Source organism: Equus asinus, unplaced genomic scaffold (genome assembly GCF_041296235.1).
Source record: "Equus asinus isolate D_3611 breed Donkey unplaced genomic scaffold, EquAss-T2T_v2 contig_816, whole genome shotgun sequence".
Taxonomy (NCBI): domain Eukaryota; kingdom Metazoa; phylum Chordata; class Mammalia; order Perissodactyla; family Equidae; genus Equus; species Equus asinus.
Genome location: NW_027225534.1, coordinates 9217603 through 9228375, shown reverse-complemented (window position 1 = coordinate 9228375; position 10773 = coordinate 9217603).

Genomic DNA, 10773 nt, shown 5'->3' with positions numbered 1-10773 from the left:
GGCCAATGGAGCACACCCAGAGCAGAAGTTCTACCTCAGCCAGATAAGGCCTGCCAAGAAACTGCGTTTCAAAGGCTCTGGTAAGAGATGTTCCCGGTACTCTGTCAGAGCACTGGGCAGAGACAGTTGTTTCTTAGCTTCCCAAAGAGCTGGAAGCAAGATGCTTTGGGGCCTCTCTGCCCCTTTGCAAACAAGGCATCCCTTTGGGCCTTTCAGCTCTAGGCCAACGGAGCACACCCAGAGCAGAAGTCCTACTTCAGCCAGATCAGGCCTGCCAAGGAACTGCGTTTCAGAGGCCTTTGTATGTGACGTTCCCGGTAGGCTGTGAGAGCACGGTGCAGAGCCAGTTGTTTCCTTGTTTCCCAAACAGCTGGAAGCAAGACGCTTTGGGGCCTCTCTGCCCCTTTGGAAACAAGGCAGCACGTTGGGTCTGGCAGCTCTAGGGCAATGGAGCACAACCAGAGCAGAAGTTCTACTTCTTCCAGATCAGGCCTGCCTAGAAAGTGCGTTTCACAGGCCTTGATAAGAGATGTTCTCTTAGGCTATAAGAGCACTGGGCACAGCGAGTTGTTTCTTAGCTTCCCAAGAGGTGGAAGCAAGATGCTTTGGGGCCTCTCTCCCCCTTTGGAAACAAGGCAGCCCTTTGGGCCTTTCAGCTCTAGGGCAATGGAGCACACCCAGAGCAGAAGTTCTACCTCAGCCAGATCAGGCCTGCCAAGAAACTGCTTTTCACAGGCCTTCGTAAGAGGTGTTCCCGGAAGGCTGTAAGAGTACCTGGCAGAGCGAGTTGTTTCTTAGCTTCAAAAACAGCTGGAAGCAACATGATTTGGGGCCTCTCTCCCCCTTTGGAAACAAAGCAGCCTTTGTGCCTGGCAGCTCTAGGCCAAAGTAGCACACCCAGAGCACAAGTTCTACCTCAGCCAGATCAGGCCTGCCAAGAAACTGCGTCTCACAGGCCTTTCTCTGTCACGTTGCCGGTAGGCTGTGAGAGCACTGTGCAGAGCCAGTTGTTTCTTAGCTTCCCAAAGATTTGGAAGCAAGATACTTTGGGGACTCTCAGCCCCTTTGGAAACAAGGCGGCCCTTTGGGCCTGGCAGCTCTAGGCCAAAGTAGCACGCCCAGAGCAGGAGTTCTACTTCAGCCAGATCAGGCCTGCCCAGAAACTGCGTTTCACAGCCCTTGGTAAGAGATGTTCACGGTAGGCTGTGAGAGCACTGGCCAGAACCAGTTGTTTTTTAGCTTCCCAAAGTGCTGGAGGCAAGATGCTTTGCGGCCTCTCTCACCCTTTGGAAACAAGGCAGCCCTTAGGTCCTGGTAGCTCTAGGCCTATGTAGCACAACCAGAACAGAAGTTCTACTTCAGCCAGGTCAGGCCTGCCAAGAAACTGCGTTTCACAGGCCTTTCAAAGAGATGTTCTCTTAGGCTGTAAGAGCACTGGGCAGAGCCAGCTGTTTCTTAGTTTCCCGAAGAGCTGGGAGCAAGATGCTTTGGGTCCACTATCTGTCTTTGGAAACAAGGCAGCCCTTTGGGCCTGGCAGCTCTAGGGCAATGGAGCACACCCAGAGCAGAAGTTCTACTTCAGCCAGATCAGGCCTGCCAGGAAACTGCGTTTCAGGGGCCTTGGTAAGAGATGGTCCCATTAGGCTGTAAGAGCACTGGGCAGAGCCAGTTGTTTCTCACCTTCCTGAAAAGCTGGAAGCAAGATGCTTGGGACCCCTCTGCCCGTTTGGGAACAAGGCAGCCTTTTGGGTCGGGAAGCTCTAGGCCAATGGAGCACACGCAGAGCAGGAGTTCTACTTCAGCCTGATCAGGCCTGCAAAGAAACAGCGTTTGACAGGCCTTGGTAAGAGATGTTCCCGGTAGGTGTAAGAGCACTTGGCAGAGCCTGTTGTTTCTTAGCTTCGCAAAGACCGGGAAGCAAGATGCTTTGGGCCTCTCTGCCCCTTGGAAACAGGGCAGCACTTGGGGCCTGGCAGCTCTGGGGCAATGGAGCACACCCAGAGCCGGAGTTCTACTTCAGCCAGATGAGGCCTGCCAAGAAACTGCGTTTCACAGGCCTTTCAAAGACATGTTCCCAGTAGGCTGTAAGAGCACGGGGCAGAGCGAGTTGGTTCTTAGATTCCCAGAGAGCTGGAAGCAAGATGCTTTGGGGCCTCTCTGCCCCTTTGGAAACAAGGCAGCACCTTGGGCCTGGCAGCTCTTGGGCAATGGAGCACACCCAGAGCAGAAGTTCTACTTCAGCCAGATCAGGCCTTCCAAGAAACTGCGTCTCACAGGCCTTTCTCTGTCACGTTGCCGGTAGGCTGTGAGAGCACTGTGCAGAGCCAGTTGTTTCTTAGCTTCCCAAAGATTTGGAAGCAAGATACTTTGGGGACTCTCAGCCCCTTTGGAAACAAGGCGGCCCTTTGGGCCTGGCAGCTCTAGGCCAAAGTAGCACGCCCAGAGCAGGAGTTCTACTTCAGCCAGATCAGGCCTGCCAAGAAACTGCGTTTCACAGGCCTTGGTAAGAGATGTTCCCGGTAGGCTGTGAGAGCACTGTGGAGAGCCAGTTGCTTTAGCTTCCCACAGAGCTGGAAGCAAGATGCTTTGGGGCCTCTCTCTCCCTTTGGACACAAGGCAGCCGTTTGGGCCTGGCAGCTCTAGGCCAATGGAGCACACCCACAGCAGAAGTTCTACTTCAGGCGGATCAGTCCTGCCCAGAAACTGCGTTTCACAGCCCTTGGTAAGAGATGTTCACGGTAGGCTGTGAGAGCACTGGGCAGAACCAGTTGTTTTTTAGCTTCCCAAAGTGCTGGAGGCAAGATGCTTTGGGGCCTCTCTCACCCCTTGGAAACAAGGCAGCCCTTAGGTCCTGGTAGCTCTAGGCCTATGTAGCACAACCAGAACAGAAGTTCTACTTCAGCCAGGTCAGGCCTGCCAAGAAACTGCGTTTCACAGGCCTTTCAAAGAGATGTTCTCTTAGGCTGTAAGAGCACTGGGCAGAGCCAGCTGTTTCTTAGCTTCCCGAAGAGCTGGGAGCAAGATGCTTTGGTGCCACTCTCTCACTTTGGAATCAAGGCAGCCCTTTGCGCCAGGTAGCTCTAGGCCAGTGGAGCACACCCAGAGCAGAAGTTCTACTTCGGCCAGTTCAGGCCACCAACAAACTGCGTTTCACAGGCCTTGGTAAGAGATGTTCCCGGTAGGCTGTAAGAGCACTGGGCAACGCCAGATGTTTCTTAGCTTCCCGAAGAGCTGGAAGCAAGATGCTTTGGGGCCTCTCTGCCCCTTTGCAAACAAGGCGGCCCTTTGGGCCAGGCAGCTCTAGGCCAATGGAGCACACCCAGAGCAGCAGTTCTACTTCAGCTAGATCAGGCCACCAACAAAGTGCGTTTCACAGGCCTTGGTAAGAGATTTTCTCTTAGGCTGTAAGAGCACTGGGCAGAGCCAGTTGTTTCTTAGCTTCCCAAAGAGCTGGAAGCAAGATGCTTTGGGGGCTCCCTGCCCCTTTGCCAACAAGGCCGACCTTTGGGCCTTTCAGCTCTAGGCCAATGGAGCACACCCAGAGCAGAAGTTCTACCTCAGCCAGATAAGGCCTGCCAAGAAACTGCGTTTCAAAGGCTCTGGTAAGAGATGTTCCCGGTACTCTGTCAGAGCACTGGGCAGAGACAGTTGTTTCTTAGCTTCCCAAAGAGCTGGAAGCAAGATGCTTTGGGGCCTCTCTGCCCCTTTGCAAACAAGGCATCCCTTTGGGCCTTTCAGCTCTAGGCCAACGGAGCACACCCAGAGCAGAAGTCCTACTTCAGCCAGATCAGGCCTGCCAAGGAACTGCGTTTCAGAGGCCTTTGTATGTGACGTTCCCGGTAGGCTGTGAGAGCACGGTGCAGAGCCAGTTGTTTCCTTGTTTCCCAAACAGCTGGAAGCAAGACGCTTTGGGGCCTCTCTGCCCCTTTGGAAACAAGGCAGCACGTTGGGTCTGGCAGCTCTAGGGCAATGGAGCACAACCAGAGCAGAAGTTCTACTTCTTCCAGATCAGGCCTGCCTAGAAAGTGCGTTTCACAGGCCTTGATAAGAGATGTTCTCTTAGGCTATAAGAGCACTGGGCACAGCGAGTTGTTTCTTAGCTTCCCAAGAGGTGGAAGCAAGATGCTTTGGGGCCTCTCTCCCCCTTTGGAAACAAGGCAGCCCTTTGGGCCTTTCAGCTCTAGGGCAATGGAGCACACCCAGAGCAGAAGTTCTACCTCAGCCAGATCAGGCCTGCCAAGAAACTGCTTTTCACAGGCCTTCGTAAGAGGTGTTCCCGGAAGGCTGTAAGAGTACCTGGCAGAGCGAGTTGTTTCTTAGCTTCAAAAACAGCTGGAAGCAACATGATTTGGGGCCTCTCTCCCCCTTTGGAAACAAAGCAGCCTTTGTGCCTGGCAGCTCTAGGCCAAAGTAGCACACCCAGAGCACAAGTTCTACCTCAGCCAGATAAGGCCTGTCAAGAAGCTGCGTTTCACAGGCCTTTGTATGTGACGTTCCCGGTTGGCTTTGAGAGCACTGTGCAGAGCCAGTTGTTTTAGCTTCCCAGAGAGCAGGAAGCAAGATGCTTTGGGGCCTCTCTCACACTTTGGAAATAAAGGCAGCCCTTTGGGCCTGGCAGCCCTAGGCCAATGGAGTACACCCAGAGCAGAAGTTCTACCTCAGCCAGATCAGGCCTTCCAAGAAACTGCGTCTCACAGGCCTTTCTCTGTCACGTTGCCGGTAGGCTGTGAGAGCACTGTGCAGAGCCAGTTGTTTCTTAGCTTCCCAAAGATTTGGAAGCAAGATACTTTGGGGACTCTCAGCCCCTTTGGAAACAAGGCGGCCCTTTGGGCCTGGCAGCTCTAGGCCAAAGTAGCACGCCCAGAGCAGGAGTTCTACTTCAGCCAGATCAGGCCTGCCAAGAAACTGCGTTTCACAGGCCTTGGTAAGAGATGTTCCCGGTAGGCTGTGAGAGCACTGTGGAGAGCCAGTTGCTTTAGCTTCCCACAGAGCTGGAAGCAAGATGCTTTGGGGCCTCTCTCTCCCTTTGGACACAAGGCAGCCGTTTGGGCCTGGCAGCTCTAGGCCAATGGAGCACACCCACAGCAGAAGTTCTACTTCAGGCGGATCAGTCCTGCCCAGAAACTGCGTTTCACAGCCCTTGGTAAGAGATGTTCACGGTAGGCTGTGAGAGCACTGGGCAGAACCAGTTGTTTTTTAGCTTCCCAAAGTGCTGGAGGCAAGATGCTTTGGGGCCTCTCTCACCCCTTGGAAACAAGGCAGCCCTTAGGTCCTGGTAGCTCTAGGCCTATGTAGCACAACCAGAACAGAAGTTCTACTTCAGCCAGGTCAGGCCTGCCAAGAAACTGCGTTTCACAGGCCTTTCAAAGAGATGTTCTCTTAGGCTGTAAGAGCACTGGGCAGAGCCAGCTGTTTCTTAGCTTCCCGAAGAGCTGGGAGCAAGATGCTTTGGTGCCACTCTCTCACTTTGGAATCAAGGCAGCCCTTTGCGCCAGGTAGCTCTAGGCCAGTGGAGCACACCCAGAGCAGAAGTTCTACTTCGGCCAGTTCAGGCCACCAACAAACTGCGTTTCACAGGCCTTGGTAAGAGATGTTCCCGGTAGGCTGTAAGAGCACTGGGCAACGCCAGATGTTTCTTAGCTTCCCGAAGAGCTGGAAGCAAGATGCTTTGGGGCCTCTCTGCCCCTTTGCAAACAAGGCGGCCCTTTGGGCCAGGCAGCTCTAGGCCAATGGAGCACACCCAGAGCAGCAGTTCTACTTCAGCTAGATCAGGCCACCAACAAAGTGCGTTTCACAGGCCTTGGTAAGAGATTTTCTCTTAGGCTGTAAGAGCACTGGGCAGAGCCAGTTGTTTCTTAGCTTCCCAAAGAGCTGGAAGCAAGATGCTTTGGGGGCTCCCTGCCCCTTTGCCAACAAGGCCGACCTTTGGGCCTTTCAGCTCTAGGCCAATGGAGCACACCCAGAGCAGAAGTTCTACCTCAGCCAGATAAGGCCTGCCAAGAAACTGCGTTTCAAAGGCTCTGGTAAGAGATGTTCCCGGTACTCTGTCAGAGCACTGGGCAGAGACAGTTGTTTCTTAGCTTCCCAAAGAGCTGGAAGCAAGATGCTTTGGGGCCTCTCTGCCCCTTTGCAAACAAGGCATCCCTTTGGGCCTTTCAGCTCTAGGCCAACGGAGCACACCCAGAGCAGAAGTCCTACTTCAGCCAGATCAGGCCTGCCAAGGAACTGCGTTTCAGAGGCCTTTGTATGTGACGTTCCCGGTAGGCTGTGAGAGCACGGTGCAGAGCCAGTTGTTTCCTTGTTTCCCAAACAGCTGGAAGCAAGACGCTTTGGGGCCTCTCTGCCCCTTTGGAAACAAGGCAGCACGTTGGGTCTGGCAGCTCTAGGGCAATGGAGCACAACCAGAGCAGAAGTTCTACTTCTTCCAGATCAGGCCTGCCTAGAAAGTGCGTTTCACAGGCCTTGATAAGAGATGTTCTCTTAGGCTATAAGAGCACTGGGCACAGCGAGTTGTTTCTTAGCTTCCCAAGAGGTGGAAGCAAGATGCTTTGGGGCCTCTCTCCCCCTTTGGAAACAAGGCAGCCCTTTGGGCCTTTCAGCTCTAGGGCAATGGAGCACACCCAGAGCAGAAGTTCTACCTCAGCCAGATCAGGCCTGCCAAGAAACTGCTTTTCACAGGCCTTCGTAAGAGGTGTTCCCGGAAGGCTGTAAGAGTACCTGGCAGAGCGAGTTGTTTCTTAGCTTCAAAAACAGCTGGAAGCAACATGATTTGGGGCCTCTCTCCCCCTTTGGAAACAAAGCAGCCTTTGTGCCTGGCAGCTCTAGGCCAAAGTAGCACACCCAGAGCACAAGTTCTACCTCAGCCAGATCAGGCCTGCCAAGAAACTGCGTCTCACAGGCCTTTCTCTGTCACGTTGCCGGTAGGCTGTGAGAGCACTGTGCAGAGCCAGTTGTTTCTTAGCTTCCCAAAGATTTGGAAGCAAGATACTTTGGGGACTCTCAGCCCCTTTGGAAACAAGGCGGCCCTTTGGGCCTGGCAGCTCTAGGCCAAAGTAGCACGCCCAGAGCAGGAGTTCTACTTCAGCCAGATCAGGCCTGCCCAGAAACTGCGTTTCACAGCCCTTGGTAAGAGATGTTCACGGTAGGCTGTGAGAGCACTGGCCAGAACCAGTTGTTTTTTAGCTTCCCAAAGTGCTGGAGGCAAGATGCTTTGGGGCCTCTCTCACCCCTTGGAAACAAGGCAGCCCTTAGGTCCTGGTAGCTCTAGGCCTATGTAGCACAACCAGAACAGAAGTTCTACTTCAGCCAGGTCAGGCCTGCCAAGAAACTGCGTTTCACAGGCCTTTCAAAGAGATGTTCTCTTAGGCTGTAAGAGCACTGGGCAGAGCCAGCTGTTTCTTAGTTTCCCGAAGAGCTGGGAGCAAGATGCTTTGGGTCCACTATCTGTCTTTGGAAACAAGGCAGCCCTTTGGGCCTGGCAGCTCTAGGGCAATGGAGCACACCCAGAGCAGAAGTTCTACTTCAGCCAGATCAGGCCTGCCAGGAAACTGCGTTTCAGGGGCCTTGGTAAGAGATGGTCCCATTAGGCTGTAAGAGCACTGGGCAGAGCCAGTTGTTTCTCACCTTCCTGAAAAGCTGGAAGCAAGATGCTTGGGACCCCTCTGCCCGTTTGGGAACAAGGCAGCCTTTTGGGTCGGGAAGCTCTAGGCCAATGGAGCACACGCAGAGCAGGAGTTCTACTTCAGCCTGATCAGGCCTGCAAAGAAACAGCGTTTGACAGGCCTTGGTAAGAGATGTTCCCGGTAGGTGTAAGAGCACTTGGCAGAGCCTGTTGTTTCTTAGCTTCGCAAAGACCGGGAAGCAAGATGCTTTGGGCCTCTCTGCCCCTTGGAAACAGGGCAGCACTTGGGGCCTGGCAGCTCTGGGGCAATGGAGCACACCCAGAGCCGGAGTTCTACTTCAGCCAGATGAGGCCTGCCAAGAAACTGCGTTTCACAGGCCTTTCAAAGACATGTTCCCAGTAGGCTGTAAGAGCACGGGGCAGAGCGAGTTGGTTCTTAGATTCCCAGAGAGCTGGAAGCAAGATGCTTTGGGGCCTCTCTGCCCCTTTGGAAACAAGGCAGCACCTTGGGCCTGGCAGCTCTTGGGCAATGGAGCACACCCAGAGCAGAAGTTCTACTTCAGCCAGATCAGGCCTTCCAAGAAACTGCGTCTCACAGGCCTTTCTCTGTCACGTTGCCGGTAGGCTGTGAGAGCACTGTGCAGAGCCAGTTGTTTCTTAGCTTCCCAAAGATTTGGAAGCAAGATACTTTGGGGACTCTCAGCCCCTTTGGAAACAAGGCGGCCCTTTGGGCCTGGCAGCTCTAGGCCAAAGTAGCACGCCCAGAGCAGGAGTTCTACTTCAGCCAGATCAGGCCTGCCAAGAAACTGCGTTTCACAGGCCTTGGTAAGAGATGTTCCCGGTAGGCTGTGAGAGCACTGTGGAGAGCCAGTTGCTTTAGCTTCCCACAGAGCTGGAAGCAAGATGCTTTGGGGCCTCTCTCTCCCTTTGGACACAAGGCAGCCGTTTGGGCCTGGCAGCTCTAGGCCAATGGAGCACACCCACAGCAGAAGTTCTACTTCAGGCGGATCAGTCCTGCCCAGAAACTGCGTTTCACAGCCCTTGGTAAGAGATGTTCACGGTAGGCTGTGAGAGCACTGGGCAGAACCAGTTGTTTTTTAGCTTCCCAAAGTGCTGGAGGCAAGATGCTTTGGGGCCTCTCTCACCCCTTGGAAACAAGGCAGCCCTTAGGTCCTGGTAGCTCTAGGCCTATGTAGCACAACCAGAACAGAAGTTCTACTTCAGCCAGGTCAGGCCTGCCAAGAAACTGCGTTTCACAGGCCTTTCAAAGAGATGTTCTCTTAGGCTGTAAGAGCACTGGGCAGAGCCAGCTGTTTCTTAGCTTCCCGAAGAGCTGGGAGCAAGATGCTTTGGTGCCACTCTCTCACTTTGGAATCAAGGCAGCCCTTTGCGCCAGGTAGCTCTAGGCCAGTGGAGCACACCCAGAGCAGAAGTTCTACTTCGGCCAGTTCAGGCCACCAACAAACTGCGTTTCACAGGCCTTGGTAAGAGATGTTCCCGGTAGGCTGTAAGAGCACTGGGCAACGCCAGATGTTTCTTAGCTTCCCGAAGAGCTGGAAGCAAGATGCTTTGGGGCCTCTCTGCCCCTTTGCAAACAAGGCGGCCCTTTGGGCCAGGCAGCTCTAGGCCAATGGAGCACACCCAGAGCAGCAGTTCTACTTCAGCTAGATCAGGCCACCAACAAAGTGCGTTTCACAGGCCTTGGTAAGAGATTTTCTCTTAGGCTGTAAGAGCACTGGGCAGAGCCAGTTGTTTCTTAGCTTCCCAAAGAGCTGGAAGCAAGATGCTTTGGGGGCTCCCTGCCCCTTTGCCAACAAGGCCGACCTTTGGGCCTTTCAGCTCTAGGCCAATGGAGCACACCCAGAGCAGAAGTTCTACCTCAGCCAGATAAGGCCTGCCAAGAAACTGCGTTTCAAAGGCTCTGGTAAGAGATGTTCCCGGTACTCTGTCAGAGCACTGGGCAGAGACAGTTGTTTCTTAGCTTCCCAAAGAGCTGGAAGCAAGATGCTTTGGGGCCTCTCTGCCCCTTTGCAAACAAGGCATCCCTTTGGGCCTTTCAGCTCTAGGCCAACGGAGCACACCCAGAGCAGAAGTCCTACTTCAGCCAGATCAGGCCTGCCAAGGAACTGCGTTTCAGAGGCCTTTGTATGTGACGTTCCCGGTAGGCTGTGAGAGCACGGTGCAGAGCCAGTTGTTTCCTTGTTTCCCAAACAGCTGGAAGCAAGACGCTTTGGGGCCTCTCTGCCCCTTTGGAAACAAGGCAGCACGTTGGGTCTGGCAGCTCTAGGGCAATGGAGCACAACCAGAGCAGAAGTTCTACTTCTTCCAGATCAGGCCTGCCTAGAAAGTGCGTTTCACAGGCCTTGATAAGAGATGTTCTCTTAGGCTATAAGAGCACTGGGCACAGCGAGTTGTTTCTTAGCTTCCCAAGAGGTGGAAGCAAGATGCTTTGGGGCCTCTCTCCCCCTTTGGAAACAAGGCAGCCCTTTGGGCCTTTCAGCTCTAGGGCAATGGAGCACACCCAGAGCAGAAGTTCTACCTCAGCCAGATCAGGCCTGCCAAGAAACTGCTTTTCACAGGCCTTCGTAAGAGGTGTTCCCGGAAGGCTGTAAGAGTACCTGGCAGAGCGAGTTGTTTCTTAGCTTCAAAAACAGCTGGAAGCAACATGATTTGGGGCCTCTCTCCCCCTTTGGAAACAAAGCAGCCTTTGTGCCTGGCAGCTCTAGGCCAAAGTAGCACACCCAGAGCACAAGTTCTACCTCAGCCAGATAAGGCCTGTCAAGAAGCTGCGTTTCACAGGCCTTTGTATGTGACGTTCCCGGTTGGCTTTGAGAGCACTGTGCAGAGCCAGTTGTTTTAGCTTCCCAGAGAGCAGGAAGCAAGATGCTTTGGGGCCTCTCTCACACTTTGGAAATAAAGGCAGCCCTTTGGGCCTGGCAGCCCTAGGCCAATGGAGTACACCCAGAGCAGAAGTTCTACCTCAGCCAGATCAGGCCTTCCAAGAAACTGCGTCTCACAGGCCTTTCTCTGTCACGTTGCCGGTAGGCTGTGAGAGCACTGTGCAGAGCCAGTTGTTTCTTAGCTTCCCAAAGATTTGGAAGCAAGATACTTTGGGGACTCTCAGCCCCTTTGGAAACAAGGCGGCCCTTTGG